Here is a 19197-nt window from a genome sequence, read left to right as displayed (position 1 = left end):
CCAGAAAAACAGAACCAATAGTATATATATATATGTATATATATATACATATATACACACATATATACATATATACACACATATATACATATATACATATATATACATATATATACACATATACATACATATACATATATATATATAGAGACCTCTGCTGTCTGATGTTAGTAGAAACTGGATGCCACAGGTCAAGAAGAGAGAGAATTTGCTCTTCCTCTACCTTTATGGTCTAGTTGAGCCCCGATTGGATTGGGTGATGAATACCCATGTTGTTGAGGGCAGATTTTCTTTGCTTAGTCTACTGATTCAAATGCTAATCCCTTCCAGAAGACCCTTACAGACATACCCAGAAATAATGTTTTACCAACTCTCTAGGCAGCTGTTAACTCAGTCAAACTGACACATAAAATTAACCAGCCAAATGAAATATATATTTTAAGCAAAGACAAATGCTGTGAGAGGCTTTTGTGAGAAGCCTCTGTTTCTCAGACTTAGTGAAATAATTTCTTCTAGGACTGCCTCCCAAACTCAATTATTTTCAAAATGTTGGGAAATAAATTTGGATTTTCACCTTTGGGTTTGCCTTGTCATATACATAAAAGTACATTAAGTTATTCTCGGAAAAACAAAGCAAAACAAAAACTGTATCTATTAAGTTATCAACCTAAGATCACAGAAACAAAATCTGTGTCCTACTATGTAATCCTGCCCTTTCTCTCATCTGGACTTTGGATATGAAAGGAGATATAAAAAATGCATATGTTACCAAGAAAAATTATACTACTCTATTTAGAAGACAGGAAATGCTGCAGTAAAATATATTTTTGACTACTTAAAAAAAAACATTTTTCTACTCTTCTTACTTCATTTGATGCCAAAAGGATATTAGAATGAATGTAACCCTGATCACAGACATATCTCCTTCTTGAGCCAGGTTTTATAAGTATCCATTTTACATTGACAGTATTCCTTTAATTTGTACCTTACAAGTTACAAGAGAGACGGGGAGGGGGGGAGTCTAGGCTTTGAAGTTGACTAATGTCCCCTTTTCCATGACAACTAATTTCCATTGCTTTTTTGTCCTTTGTCTCAATTATGACTGAACATGAATGCCATTCCAGCTTCATAATCCTAGAATTGCTCCAAACCAAAGGATCTTAACTTTAGATATTAGCAAACATTTTATGGTTTTGATATGCCTCTATTATATAATATTTTTTTCAGTACACTTTAAACACCTGTAAGGAGAGCCCTCCCAGATAGCCTGTGAAAAATCATAGTCATTTTCTCTTTCACTCTTGTAGAGTTGCCTTTTCTTTCACTGTCTTCCTTGCTCTTAATTCCTAGTGTTTCAGAGACCTTTTCTATAGGCAAACCTTTCTGTGAAGCTGTATGTGAGTGACAAGGCACATGTAAGTCATGTTTATTTATTAGCACTTTATTTTTAATGTAAAAATTATGCATTAGCTCAAAAAAATACCATGAATACAAAAGCATCTTGATTTTTTTGAAGGAAAGTTACCATTCCAAAATTCCAAGATACTTCATTTTATCTGGAGAAAAAGTAGTGATTTCTACACATCAATCACATAGATTAGAGCAGTGTAACCAGTGTGTGTGTGCGTGTGTGTGTGTGCGTGTGTGTTACCAGTGTTTCATTTCCCACAGAGCCTTGTAATTCACAGAAATGCAATAGTTCTCCAGTGGAGTGAAGTCGGAGTTGACTGTGAAAAACAGAGCTCCTTCTGCGTATACATTCCAGCAAAATTGAGAGTCAGAGATCAGTTAAAAGATTTTTATAATGCATTGCCAATGACATAAAGAGAGCTTGTTCAATAGCTTATTTAATATGCAATTAAATTCTCAAATTCTGAGGTTTTGAAAATGTCTATGGTTCTTTGGTGCTTAAAGAAACCTAATTTTAGCCATTGAATATAAAATATATATGAAATGTTTTAAAAATCTATTAGTATAGAGTATTTTGCACACAGTTACAAATATATACCCAACTCTGGTCAAATTGCTCAGCAGATACACAGTGAGAGGTTCATGTATCCAGCTGAAGGGAAGAGAACATTGGGCTTTAGAGGATGTCTCACAGGGGGGTATCACAGAAAACTGTGAGGCAGGAAGTGAATGAAGGGAACACTGAAAAACTCACACATTTTCCCATGAGAGAACCAGCATTTGAACTCTTAGCCTACAAATAGCATCTTTGTTCTTCAGTGTTGTCCAGAGAAACTTTAAGAAAGTTACAACTACCCTCTGGTACTTTTGTAGGGCTTAGCCAACTTTCCTTTCTCTCTCCTCAGCCCAATACACAAGAGGGACTAGACCTTGAGGATAGAAAAGAGGACAGATATCTCAGAGTCAGGCCAGGCCTCTCCTTTATAACCTGTAGTCCAGAATCCCAGCTCAAGTCTACCCTGAAGGTATGAGAGATGATGAAATTTAAAATACATTTTTAAAAAAAGATTTATTTACTTTACAGAGAGAGAGAGAGAATGAAAGCAAGCACAGGCAGGGTGAGGGGCAGACAGAGAGTGAGAGAGAGAATCTCAAGCAGACTGCCTGCTGAGTGCAGAGACCCTGAGATCATGACCTGAATCAAAATCAAGAGGCTGTTGCTTAACTGACTGAGCCACCCAGGCGCCCCTAAAATAAATACACTTTTAAATGGAAGCTGTACATTGAATTTAGTAATAGAAAGTGACTAGAAATGTACTGGATTTGTGCACAATACAAGTGAGAGAAGCAACAAAAAAATTTAGAAGAGCATTTATTGATTCACTTAATCGAATATTTATTGAGCATCTACCATATAGCAGATATTGCTCTCAATGTTGAGTATACAACTGTGAACAATGACACAGACAAAATGTCTGCCCCCATGGAGCATAAATGTAAATTCTACTGAGAGTCTTTTTAAGACAATGATTGGAGAAAAATAAAACCAATTCCTATTTCAACTTCACCAAGTTGAAACACATTATTATGTTTATTAAAACCAGTATAAAAATCTCACATTATAGATTTGAAATAAAAATTTAAGCATTTTTCCCCCAAAATACATTTGTAATTCATTGCATTAAGTCAGCTTTGACATGGCACTACATTCTTGAAGTTGCTCATTTTTCTACATTCACCTTGCCTGTACATGAAGTGGCCGTCAGGAAATGGGTGAAGGAGCAGCATTTTCAGTTTGTTCCCTGCTTCTAGTTTATAAGGAGTTTAAAGATAATTTTAAGTCTTGGGGCGCCTGGGTGGCACAGCGGTTAAGCGTCTGCCTTTGGCTCAGGGCCTGATCCTGGCGTTATGGGATTGAGCCCCACATCAGGCTCCTCTGCTATGAGCCTGCTTCTTCCCCTCCCACTCCCCCTGCTTGTGTTCCCTCTCTCGCTGGCTATCTCTATCTCTGTTAAATAAATAAATAAAATCTTAAAAAAAAAATAAAGATAATTTTAAGTCTTAAATAGTAACTTTTTTCCCCAGCTACATCAATAAGTCATTTAGTATTACATCTCTCATGAAAACCTAGTGAGATCCATGTGTGAAATAACAAGTCCAGTGTTCTTTTTGAGACTTAATTTCCAGAGGTAGTACATTCCTTCGTTTTGTATCCCCATCTTGGCTCCACTTTTACTTTGCGTACACTTTGGGCTTATCTAACTGTGGTGGGACAGCCAATGTTATTTGTTTTGTTTTGTTTCTTTCCTGAGTCTCTTTGTCTAAATGAAAGTATTTGGTTGTTCCTTCATTGCTCTTTGAACCACTTCTATACATTTTTGGGTATGATGTCATGCCCATAAGTCAGTCATTTATTCCCTCTCAAAAAATGTCTCCTTTTCTTCTCTCATTATTTGGAGTCTAAAATTGGTTGAGTTTCCAATATTGCAACGCTGTAAATTTCTTGAATCTAATACCTTTCAATCTTGCTTGCTAACTGGCAGATTCTTTCTGAGTTCTTCTCTTCCTCATCCAAGAGAGATCAGTACAGACAGATTCCCATTAATAACATTGTTTCGTGCCTTCTTTTCCTCATCCTCCAATTTTATTTTGTCATTATCTGCTTCCAGGTATTCAGGTGACACTTTCACCATTTTTTTAACCATTGCATAATGTTTATTGCCATCTTTTAAGCATACAAAAGCAGTGTTTCTGCTCTTCTCTCTTTGACCTCTAAGTCAATGCTTACAGTTCCTTTTTTTTTTTTAAGGTATTTTTTTTCTATAATGAATTCCAAAAAGAGGATGAAAAACACTTATATTTAATTTACATATAAAAGAGCTAAGGAGGGGCTTGTTGGGGAAGAAAGTAAAAGTCCTATAGGCTAGGAATAATGGAAGGAAAGTTTGAGATGGGAAAAATAGACTCTACAGAGTAAACTGGGAAAACATTTAGTCCAAGCCTAAAAAGGATATAAGAAAAAATGTTGGGGGGGTTAGGTATTGCTTCAGCTTTAATGTGTTTTGAGAGAAGAGGTAAAGAATGCATTTTCTTTTATATTAAAGAGTTAACAGTCAAACTTTGTCATAGATGCAAAATTTCTCAGATATTGAACACTAGACCCTAGTTTCAAAAGAATTTTACATATAAACTACAGTCATTCCTTTTTCAACGTAAAAATTCATTGTCATAATTTGTGGATGTGGCATAATTCTAATATAAAGGTGGTTTATTATAATATGATTAGATGTGTATAAAATTTACTATGTAAATTTTAGGAATATTTCCCCTTTATTATGATATGTCTAGAGATTCCTGTCTTTTTTTATGTCAAAGATAGTTTTGAAGTTAAATGGGAATAAGGCAAGAAATAAAACTCAATTATTATATTTTTCTTCTTTCATTCAAAAAGTCAGTACAAAAGCACAAAGATGGTACTCTGTTCCTTTCATACCCATCCTTTGATTCATATTCACATTATTTTTTTTTCCATTTTTTTCTCCAAAACAGAAATGCAGATGGATGGTCCAGAATGAGAAAGTAGGGAGTAGTTAAAAGTGATTATATGTTTCAACTTTCTGATACTTGGACTGAAAATTTGCAAGAGTTATAGGTCAAATAGATTGAGGAATATATATTACATATCTGTTTCTGAACTTTGACTAAATTTTGTTCACCATACTTTCCTTTGGATATCTGAAGCATAGGAATAAAGGAAACTAAAATTTGGAGCTAAATTTTATACACTGTTCTTAATATACTGTATATTATACTGCATATATACCCAGCTGAAAGAGCCCAGTGCTGAGTTAATAGATCATAATTTTCTTGCCTCTAGAATTCACAGAATTATAGCAAGTTACTTACTTTTCCAGCTACTAATTTTCATATCTCAATATAAAGAAACTTCTGATTTTATTAATTTCTATTCTACTCTAAAATTCTATTGTTAAATTTGTATTTGATTAGTTACATTATAACAAAATATTTTGTTTTATAATTAGTGAATTCTATGAAATATGAGCTCATTATTATAATCTTTTCCCAGTTAGTAGTAAGAACATTTGAACTTGCATGTTTATTCAAGCAGACATTTCCTTGGATGAGTCAATTAACATCTCTAAATGGTATTTACCCAAATTTTCTTATCAGTAAATAGGGATAATAATATTATGCATTAAACCATGCAGACAAAATAATAAAATATATACTCCTAAACTGTAAAGCAAAAATGATGATGTATTTCTTTTCTTAAAATATATTTGGAGAAGTAGGATGGCTGTTCAATATTTATTTTTTTCCAAGTTAAGTATACATAGCATCATATTTTAAACACGAGTCACTTGGAGAATGAGAATGCCATTTGTAAGGTGATAGGATAGCTGTTTTAAAAACCAAGGGAAAGTGGTAAAATAATGATTACCCTGAAATGCTTACACTAGTTTGTGTTTTGAGGATATCAAAATACAACAATGGAAAGAGATGGTCAAAGGGCAACTCTTCATAAATAATGTTGCTTTTCCTAATTATTATTTATATTAATACCAAGAAAATATTTAAAAGATTAAAGGACACAATATATTTCTGACAACTTTTATTAAACAAATAATGGTTAGACATTTTAAGAATACTGGATGCCTAGCCAGTTATCATTCTGAAAGCAGAAAGGCATGTAGGTGAATACATACATATGCAGTTATAGATAGATTGACATATAGCTAAGTATTCAAACACAAAAACACAGATTCTTATTGTGTGTGTATGTGTGTGGTGTGTGTTAATGTAATCTATATTGTTTCTGTAAAATGGAGAAAATAAGGATTTAAGACGTTTGGAATTTTATTCTAAGTTCTATGATTTTGAAAAGAGTATTGAAAACAGTATCATTATCTTTCAGGACTTTCTATTTCTCACAAATATCAAGGTATTTTAAGGTTTATAGATTTTTTTTAAGGCAAGCAAGTTTTTATTTTTCCTTCTTTCGTTGACCACCATGAATTTTATACTGAAACATGACCCCATTTGAACCAAAGCTTATAAACTCTTTCCAATGCTCATTAAATCCTAAAGAGCTCAAATCACCATTTTGTGGATTTGAACTCCTTTCCTGGTTAATGTCTTTACATTTATTGTTTTGCCCATATATCATTTTAGAGTAATAGATAATTCTTCTTTCACATTCTGACCCTTGTTTTCAGTATGATGCATGTAACAGATAAAGTGAGATAAGATGAGATGTTTCTTTATTTGCCTCTTAACTTTATATAGTATATTTCATTTGGCATCACGTCTGAGGATATCAATTAGGATTCAGTTTGGAGAAGTCAGAAATCTCTTCCAAGTTAAATCAGTGAGAACTACTGTAATCAACTTTTACCTATTCTTTAAACAATTGTGTTTTTATAGAACATTTCTGCAAAGAAAAGTACATTGATGGATGTTGGAGGACAACTTTAAAGTAATGAATTTGAGTTAAAAGTGATTTTTCAATTAGGAAATGTTTGATAACTTGATATATAAAAACAAGTGCATGAAAGTCTAAATTCAATGTTATCAATTTAATCCTTGGATTTGTAAACCACTGCATTTGTGTATCTTGATGATTTTTAATTTTGAAAATAAATATACATTGTATCACAACAAAACATTCTAAATTATGTAAAAATTATAAGGTATAATTTAAGTTTTGAGAACTAAAATTGCAGAGATATTTTAAACTGTCATATCTTTCTACTGTGTTTAAGTGTATCAACAGTAAAGCAAGATAACTTCATCTTTACTTCCAATTAAATGTATAATGTTTTTTTCTTTATTTTATTCTGAATGAATGGCCTTTCAAGTATTTCATATGCTTTCACTAAATGGACTTATTAAATAGTTAAGTATATTAGTTAATAAGAAGTAAGCACACTTTTGCTTTGTAAGATTACAGAAGGAATGTTTAAAGAGGTATATTATATAGTATCATCAGTGTAGGAAAAACAGTGAGGTTCCATTAAATAAGAGATATTATGGCAAAACGATTCATTTGCAGTGAAGAGAAAGTCAAAGCATATGAAATGGCTATTCAGTGTTGGAGTTTCAGTGTGATCCATTTCATTTTATACCAGGGAATCTCTAGTCTCTTTCTGAAAGTCTTCCTAAACTAGTTGAGGTAATAACAAACTCATGCTTCTTGGCTTCTCTTCCCATAAATACTTCTGTCAAACTTAGAATATTGTCTCCAAACATTTGCCAACCCATTTAGTAACCACCTTCTTTTCAACAAATATTGCTAGAGTGCTCAATTATCAGCTGTTAAATATCTGAACAATATTCTTTGTCTGGTCAGCTGCTAAAACGTCCAGTTGCAGGCTTATTTCATCTCAAATGCATAGGAGGCCTGCCAATAGCATCATATCTCAGCACCCTTCAACCAGTCCTGATACCAACCATCCTTTCAGGGGCCAGCTGTTGCATTTATAGTTAAATTGTTACCAAACTAAAGGCCACAAAAAACAATGCCTTGTCTTTTTTTTTTTTCTTTTTTTGGAACTTTTATCTTTCCCAAGCTTCATCATCAATGTCATATCGCTCTGAGCTATCGCCAGCATCCTACAGATCTCCAGAAAGCTTTTGGAACTCATTTTGTATTCATCATAGCTGGCGAATAATTGAAGCAATCCACCTGCTCTAGGGCTTGTCTGTCCACTTTGATCTGGTGTGGCATGAGTGACACTTGCTTATTGTTGTAAATTCAGATACTGGTTTTTCAGGCAAAGTGAGCAACATGTGCTTTATGATAGATCTCTGTAGGTCCTTTTGCTCTTGGAAAGTACAATTAAGTGTACAGTTTTGGGTATTCATAACTGCATTTCTGTTTTATCCATAAATACTTATTTTTAAAATGAAAATAAATTGAATTCTTCCTATAAAATAAATAATGGCTAAGTGTATAAAAACACTTATTGTGGAAACTATATATAAATTAACTATATCCCTGACATAAAATTGCCACTTTAAATATTAAGTGTTATTTCTTAGTATTTTATCATGGAAATTGCAAATGGATGTGTATATGAATTACAATCTTTTTCGTAGCTATCTCTTACTTCAAATACAGATATGGGATGTTACCATTTTGGTAAATGAGTATATTTTTATGAGAAATATATAATAATAATGAAACTAGGAAAAACATTGAAAATTTTAAAAACCCTAATGAATAATTATTAATATTGTCGTGGCAAATTGCTCTGTTTTTCTATTTATGTATATTTCTGTGTATATTTATTATAGTTTTTAAAAATTGGGATGACACTATACATATTTGTTTTCCTTAATACGTGCTTGTAACAATTAAGCAATATGAGTAAATAACAAAAGAAAAGCTAATAATTCTCCCCTTCTCTCTCTTTTTTTAAAAGATTTTATTTATTTTAGAGAGAAAGAGACTGTACGAGTGTCAGGAGGAGCAAAGAGGGAGGGAGAGGAAGAGAGAGAGAACTTCCAGCAGACTCTGTGCTGAGTGCCGAGCCTAACCCGGGACTCAATCCTAGAACCCTGAGATCATGACCTGAGTTGAAACCAAGAGTTGTACACTTAACCTGCTGAGCAACTCAGGCATCCCATTTTCCCCTTTTTTTAAAAAAAATTATTTATTTATTTGAAAGAGAGTGAGAGAGAGAGAGCACAGGGTGGGGGGGGCGGTCAGAGGGAGAAGCAGACTCCCCATTGAACAGGGAGACCGGTATGGGACTCGATCTAGGGACTCCAGGATCATGACCTGAGCCAAAGGCAGTCGCTTAACCAACTGAGCCACCCAGGTGCCCTTCCCTTCTTTTTAATAGATGCTTCATGGAAAAAATGAAAACAAAACCATGCACTGTTACTTTTCCACATGTATTTCTGTTTTTAAAATCAATATAAGAATGTGCAGATAAATGCTATACAGGAATTTTTACTTATAATACCATATTGTACACAGTATTGTATAACTTGTAGTTTTCATTTAACAAGAGTTATCATTTTGTTCAAAGTTACTTTGTCATATATGATGTTAATATTATTTCCTCAAATGAGTATTATATTTGGAAACTTGATTTTAATGGGATATATAGTTTTATCTGATGATCTTTATTTGATTATTAAACTTGTTTCAAATTAAGAGCATTTATAATTTTTATTTTATAAACAGTGACAATGAGCAATATGATGCAAAGTGTTAGTAGTGGGTATTGATTATTAATTAAGATAGGCTTCTAGAACTGAAATTAATGATCAAAGAATATAAAGTTTAAAAAATCATGATTTATATTGTCTCTTGCTTAAAAAATTTCTACTTCAACCATTTTAAATATAATATGTTCATATTGATATAGATTTTGATACTATTTTATGTTATATATAAATATATCTTTGTCTTTCAGAGATAATCATTGTTTTATAACTATTATTTAAAAATGCCTGTGTATAATCAGTTTTTAAAATATTTTATGGTAATTGCAAGAAGTCAGAAAAAATAGTTGAAAAAATTATTACTAATTGCATTTGTAAATGCATATGTAATTTATATATTTAACTTTAAATAGATATTATAAACTTTATCCTGTGATCAATGCAAATATATATATATATGTATATCTAATTTGCCAGTTTTTGTAAAATAGAATTATACTCTAAAATCTATTTTATTATTAGAGAAGAGTAACCAGTAAAACAATCTAATCAATAAGTGGTATTAGGAAAATTCATTGACTTTTAATATTATATTCATATGCTTCATGATGAAAAAATTTAATTGCAAGTAGATTAAATATTTAAATATAAATAAGCCAAAACTTTAAAATAATTAAAAGCAAATAATTTTATGACTTTTGCAGAATATTATATTTTCTTAAAATATAAAATGGAAAAACCAAATTAGTAAAGAGAAATAATGGTATGCACAGCTACAGAAAAATTTAAAATTAAGGTATGATTTTAAATCCCACTTGAAAACATAAAACAAATGAGCTGTTGAAAGCTTATGGATAATGAAATGTATGTATTGTTATGAGAGTACAAATTATTATAACCAATTTGGAGTACAATTTGACAGTATCTAATGCAATTTATAAGACACATATTCTAAGGTGTACTTAGGAATTCTACTAAATCTAAGAATTCTACTTTAGGCATCTGTTTTAGAAAAGCACTCATTTGTATGCCAATGTAGTTATATAAAGAATGACTAGCATTTTGTATGACCAAGTGGTAGAAATCAATATTATGAAAAAATATGAATCATAAGACAAAGTAGTAATTTTTCCATTGTCATAAGAAGGGACACCTCCATCCTTTATGTGGATCTAACCAAGGAGAGATTGTAGGTGTTCAATTGAGAGACATGTTATTTAATGTAATAATGCTTATTTATCCTTTTAATGCATTTCCTCTACAATCTCATTGTAATTTATCTGTTACACTTCACTGAGGAAGAGCAATTTAAGTAGTAGCAGACATTATCTTTGTGAAAAACAATAAACATGCTTTGCCTGTGAACCTTTAAAAGTAACTGAATGTCTTTTAGGGCAGTTGTGTTATCCAGAATTTAAAATCTACCTTTCTCTACACTTTAGAGAAAGAAGGGAAATTATAGCACTTTTGTGGCTGGTGTTGCTTCATGTTAATGGGATAAATATTGATTTCTACATTTTGGTTAAGTAGGATTCTCAAGTATTATGTTATAATACTTTGCCCATTTATTTTGTTAATTTGGCACAAAAAGCTATATGTTCGTTCACATATTTTCATGTTTTGTTTTTCCCTAAATGTGATAATAATGTCTCAAGTTTTATCCCAAGGGTTAAGGACTCTTTTAATTTCAGACATTCTAAGAAACTGGTTTGGAGAAAAGCATATATGCAAACACAGAATTGGCTTATTACCTCTATACATTGATATACTGCTTTATATGATTCTTATTTATAGTCTTATTGTATGCATATTGCATTTGTTTTTCTATTTATTCTTTAGTGTACTTTAAAAATGTAATCTGTGCATTTAAGAAAATGAAGTCAATTATTGACTTGTTTAATTTGTTGTTTTATGCCAAGATCTTTAAAAATAAATAATAAATAAATTATATATATATATTTCTTTGGTATGTGAATGATTATATGAGAACTATCTCAATATTGTAAAAAACCTTGATGCATTTCCTCTCCAAGCAGCATTTTGGAGGCAGTAAAATTTAAATCAGATATTGCGTGTGAGCACCTGACCTCATTTGTAGAGCTATTGTATGACCTTAGATAATCAACCTAACTCCTTTTATTTTGTGTTGTGAAGTTAAAAAATACTAATAACCTCAAAGAAACGTACTGAATATTGATAGAATAGTGTTTGAAAGGCACTTTGAGGTGTTTTGTGTAAGCAGAAAATATTCTTACTTCTGAATTGAAATGTGATTTGTAAGATGTAATTTGAATATTCTCTGATGGAATATATAAAAGTAATTATCATACTCCCTTACATTTATATAAAGATTTAAAATTTTACCAAATACTTTTATATATAATATTTTGTTTTATAGCTTTATTTCCTTTTTTCGTTATTCAGTGGTAGTTCTTTGAACGAAAATTTGAAAAAAGTACAGACAAACCTAATGAACAAAACGTTAGTTTTCATTTCCCAGATGTAACCACCGATTCAGTCACATTTGTATATTTTTAAGACACTTAACTAATTATTCCAAATTGAATGTTTAAAAATATACCTCTTACTTGAAAATATTTATTACATTAAGACACATTTATAAACGAAGTGTAATAAAACTAATTGCATATTGAGATCTTACAATCATCCCTAATGCAAAAAAGAAAGAAAGAAAGAAAGAAAGAAAGAAAGAAAGAAAGAAAAGATTGAAAGTAAGAGGAAGAGAGACAGAGACAGAGAGGGTGAATGGAGGGAGGGGAGCAAAGGGGGAGGGGAGAGGGAGGAAGAGAGAGAAGGACAAAAAGAGAGAAAGACAGGAGAGGAGAGGAGAGAAGAGGAGAGAAGGGAGGGAAGGAGGAAGGAAGGAAAGAAATTTGTAAAGCATCCAGGAATTGACAACACTATTTAGGAAAGGTGTCTTCAGGGGCGCCTGGGTGGCACAGCGGTTAAGCGTCTGCCTTCGGCTCAGGGCGTGATCCCAGCGTTATGGGATCGAGCCCCACATCAGGCTCCTCCGCTATGAGCCTGCTTCTTCCTCTCCCACTCCCCCTGCTTGTGTTCCCTCTCTCGCTGGCTGTCTCTATCTCTGTCAAATAAATAAATAAAATCTTTAAAAAAAAAAAAAAAAAGGAAAGGTGTCTTCCATAGCATAACTGATTTAAATCATTTGGAATTAGACAGTGTTCTAAAGCTACCGAAGGCATTAGTGAGTCTTTTTTGAGTTTATAATAAAGAGTAGGATTGATTATTTGAGCCCACTTCTCAAAGCACCAAGTTCCAGCCCTCTAAAGGCATTTGGCATATTCTTATTGACTTATAGACCATGGAAATAATGACAGAAAGAAAGAGATTTGAATACATTTATTGTGGCTCTCCACAGTGGTCTGATAACTTGACTATCAAGCAGGGCTTTGGGGCCTGTTAGTGGCAAAGCTGTGGAAAAAAGCAAAGTCACTTTATTTTAAGCTACCGGAAAGTTTAATAGTGTTGGACCACTAGCGCGTTAACTCATCTCTACCACAAATATTCAGTCTACTAAACAAGAAGAAGATGGTGTGGATTCATGTAAGATCAAAATAATAAATCCAAGTGATTCTTTTCTATTTTTTAGGGGCTCTTGGGAGGTTTTTTGCACAGAAGACAATTCCTAAGAAGCTGAAAACCGAAGAAGGTTTTTAATAAAAAAGTGAGTTTTATGGTCAGCTAAAATTGAATATTAAGTAATTTTGTCTTTAAAATACCAATGACAAACGTTCCATGTTAGCCTGGTAATGCTAACAATATAAACAGCAACTTTAATAGATCTCACACTTATGGGGTCATCATACAGATATTGTACAAAATGCTTTATATACATTTTCTCGTATCCTCCATACAACTCGATGATGTAGATTTAATCGTTATCCTCCTCCACAGATTGTAAAACTCAGCCATAAAAAGATTAAGTACCTTAAAGAACAGATCCAGTAAGCACCAGATTTGGGATTTCAACCCAGAGAATTTAATTCTAGAGCCTATTCTTTGAAATACTAATCTCCAAATCTCATTAATTTAAATTAAATGAGCTGCAGATTAATGCAGAGATATGACATTGGACATTATCATGAAGAAGGATTACATTTTAGAAATATTCTTTGTGATTTTCCATTCCCTGAGTTCTAATTCATCTCTTTCCTCTTGTCTTCCACAACTTTAATTTTTGCCTAAACGATGGTAACTGGTATTCTGCTTCTTCTCAAACCAGTCCTAGACACAGAAATATTTTATTCCGCCATCTTCAGCTTAACTGGACAACTGAGGCAATGAAGTAAAAATGCTCATATTATGTGATGCAATTTTCAATACATATAAAATAGTCTCAAAGAGATTAATATCTTTTTTTTAAGATTTTATTTATTTATTTGACAGAGAGAGATTCAGCCAGCAATAGAGGGAACACAAGCACGGGAAGTGGGAGAGGATGAAGCAGGCTCCCAGCAGAGCAGGGAACCTGATGCGGGGCTCGATCCCAGGACCTTGGGATCACGCCCTGAGCTGAAAGCAAACACTTAACGACTGAGCCACCCAGGCGCACCAAAGAGGTTAATATCTTAAAGGAAAAATTAGGCTCAAAAAATAGGCTCAAAAAATAGGCATAATGCTATATATTCTATTTTTTTCTTAGCATTGTAGGCAATCCAACAAGTAACACTGTATTAGCTATTCAAATTGAGATCCAATGAAAACATAGAGGAGACAGAGATGGAGATGGGTATATGAGTTTTATAACTGACTGGAAATGAAATGATTCACTTAGATTTATGATGGTCACAGTGGCTTATCCATACATCACCCAAGAGTAAGGTTCTTCTGTTCACCTGGACATTGGCACAGCCAAGCCTGCAGGCCTTGTGCTCATGACAAGGCTGTGGTCCTATGGGAGTCAGACTTGGAAGACAGGAGATACCAAAAGAAGGAGAGAAAGGTAAGGGGCTGAGCAACAACTTTTTAGTCACTTTTTTAAAAAGCCCCAATCAGATCATTTTCTCTTCCTTTGGGAGAATGTGGATTGAGTGAGTGCATGTGTGTGTGTGTGTGTGTGTGTGTGTGCACCCACACGCACACTCATGCCCATGTGTTCATAATTTGGCAAAGGGTGCCAGTAGAGTGGAAGAAAAGGCTAGTATTCGTACTCTCATACGAAATGAAATGAAGTGAGAATTAAGAAATTATATTTCCCTATTCATTATTTTTTGTTTTTATTATAGAAAGTATAATCATACAAAATATTCTCATCTTAAAATGTTTAAAACATATATGCAAAAAGAGGAAAATAAATATTTCTGAGATGTTTTATTTCTATATCTATATAGAATATCAATCTATATCTATTTTATTTCAACAGAAAAAAATTATTTTTATATCAATTTAGTCTTTTCTCCTGTTTATTTTTTAAATATCAAATCATGAATCCTGCTTGAGATTCTCTCTCCCTCTGCCCTTCCCCCCCTGTTCTCCCTCCCTCTGTCTCTCTCAAAAACAAAACAAAACAAAAAACTACACTTTTGCATTGTCTTAAGCAGGAAATAAACTAGTGCTAGATGTTATTTCTGGTTTCCATGTCTAATCATATTCTATTTTCTCCATCTAATTAATACTACTTTAATATAAATCTTGATGTCTGGTGAAGAATTTCTTCCCACTTTGCTCTACCTCTTAAGGCATATATGAGGCCTCTTTGACCCTTTGCATTGCTAGATACATTTTGGAATTTTCATTTCCACTGCAACCACAAAACATATGAGAGATTTTTTTTTTGAACATGTTATTACTTAGAGAAAGAGTGAGCACACACGCACACACATGCATGAGGGGCAGCAGGAAAGGGACAAGCAGACTCCCTGATGAGCAGGGAGCCCAATGTGCATGGGGCCTGATCATAGGACCCTGAGACCATGACCTGAGTCAAAGTCACACTTAAGTGACTGAGCCACCCAGGGGCCTCACATCTGCCTTTAGCCCAGGTCATGATCCCAGGGTCCTGGGATGGATTCCTGCTCAGTGGAGAGTCTGCTTCTGCTTCTCCCTTTCCCCCACTCCCCTCTTGTGCTCTGTCGTGCTTTCTCATACTCTCTCCTGCTCTCTCGTGTGCTCTCCCTCTCTCAATTAAATAAATAAAATCTTAAAAAAACACATAGATGCAAAAATCCTCAACAAAATACTAGCAAACTGAATCCAACAATACATTTTAAAAAAATCATTCACCATGATCAAGTGGTATTTATTCCTGGGATGCAAAGATGGTTTAATATTTGCAAATCAATAACACAATACATCACGTCAATAAGAGAAAGGATAAAAAATTATTATTTTAGTAGGTGCAGAAAGCATTTGACAAAATTCAATATCAATTCATGATAAAAACTCTTAACACTGTAGGTTTAGAGGGAAAATACTTTAACATAATTAATCAACATAATCAAGGCCATATATTAAAAAAAAAAACATTGCTAACATCATATTCAATGGTGAAATACTGAGAGCTTTCCCCCTAAGATCAGCAACAAGACAAGGATATTCACTGTCATCACTTTTATTCAACATAGTACTGGTAAACCTAGCCACAGGAATCAGATAAGAAAAAGGAATAAAAGGCATCAAAATTGGTTAGGAAGAAATAACTTTCACTATTTGCAAATGACATGATACTCTATATAGAAAATCTTTAAGACTCCACCAAAAAAAAAAAAAAATGCTAGGACTGATAAATGAATTCAGTAAGGTTGCAGGATACAAAATCAATGTACAGGAATCTGTTGTATTTTATACAGTAATAATGAAGCAACAGAAAAAGAAATTAAGAAAACAATTTTAGGGGCGCCTGGGTGGCACAGCGGTTAGGCGTCTGCCTTCGGCTCAGGACGTGATCCTGGCATTATGGGATCGAGCCCCACATCAGGCTCCTCTGCTATGAGCCTCCTTCTTCCTCTCCCACTCCCCCTGCTTGTGTTCCCTCTTTCGCTGGCTGTCTCTATCTCTGTCAAATAAATAAATAAAATCTTAAAAAAAAAAAAAGAAAACAATTTTATTTATAATTGCACCAAAAATAATAAAATACCTAGGAATAAACTTAACCAAATAGGTAAAAGATCTCTACTCTGAAAACTATAAAACACTGATGAAAGAAATTGAAGAGGATACAAAAAATGGAAAGATATTCCATGTTCATGAATTGGAAGAACAAATATTGTTAAAATGCCCATACTACCCAAAGCAATCTACAGATTTAATATAGTCCCTTTCAAAATACCAAAAGTATTTTTCACATTGCTAGAATAAATAATCTTAAAATTTGTATGGAACCACAAAAGACAACAAATAGCAAAAAAAAAAAAAAAAAAAAATCTTGAAAAAGCAAACCAAAGCTGGGGGTATCACAATTCCAGATTTTAAGATACACTGCAAATGTGTGATAATCAAAACAGTATGGTACTGGCACAAAATAGACACATAGCTCAACAGAACAGGGTAGAAAGCCAAGAAACAAACCCATGATTATATGGTTATTTAATCTTTGACAAAAAAGGCAAGAATATGCAATGGGAAAAAGCCAGTCTCTTCAACAACTAGTGCTGGGAAAACTGGACAGCTACATGAAAAAGAATGAAACTGGACCACTTTCTCACACCATACACAAAAATAAACTTAGAAAATGGATTAAAGACCTAAATGTGAGACCTGAAACCATAAAAATCCTAGAAGAAAGCACAGGCGGTAATGCCCCTGACCTCAACCAAAGCAATATTTTTCTAGATATGCTTCTGGTGGCACAGGAAACAAAAACATAAATAAACTATATCTAGTTTGCTTAAGTTTTATCATAACAATTTTTTAGAAATTCTATTGATCTAATCATTTATATTGTCTTCTTTTGTTAAAGTGGAGACTTATATTCATTGATTTTTAAAAATGTTAAACCAAACTCATAATTTTGAAAAATCAAATTTGATTAAAATGAATTATCTTTTCGTATGCCCTTATCAGTTTGCTAATATGCTTTGAATCTATGTTTGCATCTATGGATTGTTAAAATTTTTGATATCCTTACTAATTCTTTGTTGTTCATCAGTTTTTAGAAGAGCAGTGTTAATATTTCCCATTGATTTTGGAGTTTATATCTCTCATTTTCGTCTAATTTTGCTAAAGCAAAAACTATTACTAAAAATATACAAAAGTAGTATTGTTATATCTAATAAATTACATTATTTAATCATTAAATGTTTATTTCTATCCCTAGTAATATTTTGTGATGGCATCACACTTCTAGATTGCAAATATTATCGGTTCAGTTACTTGCTAAAACCTTCAATATATGTGTATGATTAAGACTACAAGATCTTTCTAAGATCAAGGCAAAAATCCTTTTAAAAGTCTCTGTGCATTTAAGGGTAAATTCTATAAAATGACATTCAAAAACTTTCCATAACCATCCATAAATTTAGCTGTCTAACTTTATCTTCTGTCATGCCCATCTGATGTTGTATAGCCAAATCATTCTGAATGAATAATATTTCCTGACTATTAAGGAATTCCCCCCATAGCCAAAATCCTATGTGTAATTCTTTAGGTCCAACAGTAAGCAATTACTGAAGATTTAGCTGGCAGGACTTATGGGGGAGAGTTGTTCTCCCCATACCAGACTGGCACACAGCCAATGTATTGCGGGCTCTGAAGGGAGTTGTAGTCGAGACCTCAGTCCACCTAGGGGCCATGCTTTTATGCATATCTGCATTTGTAGCCTACATGCGTCCATTTGGAGGTCTCCTTATTGGGGACCTTGAAAACACATTGTCTGCATTTTGAGACACTCAGTATTTAGTACTTTTCTAGTTCTACCTCTTCCCTTCTTCTCCCTTGACCCTCAGTCCCTGGCCCCTGGTTCCACAAAATGACTAAAGGTTTTTGTTCAAGGATCCCTCTGTACTGAGAATCCACCATGTTTAAGTTGATCAACCAGATACCTATCCAATGCTATTCCATGGGGAAAGCCGACACTTTCTCCTATGTACTATCTTGCTTATACTGTTACATAAAGTGATTAAAGACTTGACTGTTAACTTTCATTTTGGTTTGCTGTCTTAATCATTTACTCCAATACCTGGCAGCTCAGGTTTCTTCAGCTCAGCTCTTAACAAATATAATGTAACTTTTCACTTGCATCTTCTTCTTGTTAAGTGACTAGAATGTCCATCTCCTGAGTTAGCTGGCCTACATACTTTTATCTTGTTAATACTCATGTCAAATACCAACTCACCTACCAGGACATCACTATTTGTTATTGACTATACTTTCATGTTAGCTCTGTCAGTCTATTCTATATAGAGAGAGAAAGAATATAAATAATTACAACATAACTAATATAATGATAATCATATAGCATGTAATTGTATAGATTATGTATAATTATATAGTATATATATTTACATAGTCTTCTAATTTGCATAGTCAATTACATAATGACAAATATAACACCTGATGCAGAGTGGACACTCTAGAATGTGTGAAAAATGCTCAAATGAATGAAAAATAAAT

This window comes from Ursus arctos, unplaced genomic scaffold, assembly GCF_023065955.2.
Source record: "Ursus arctos isolate Adak ecotype North America unplaced genomic scaffold, UrsArc2.0 scaffold_13, whole genome shotgun sequence".
NCBI classification, from domain to species: Eukaryota; Metazoa; Chordata; class Mammalia; order Carnivora; family Ursidae; genus Ursus; species Ursus arctos.
This window is presented reverse-complemented; position numbering follows the sequence as displayed.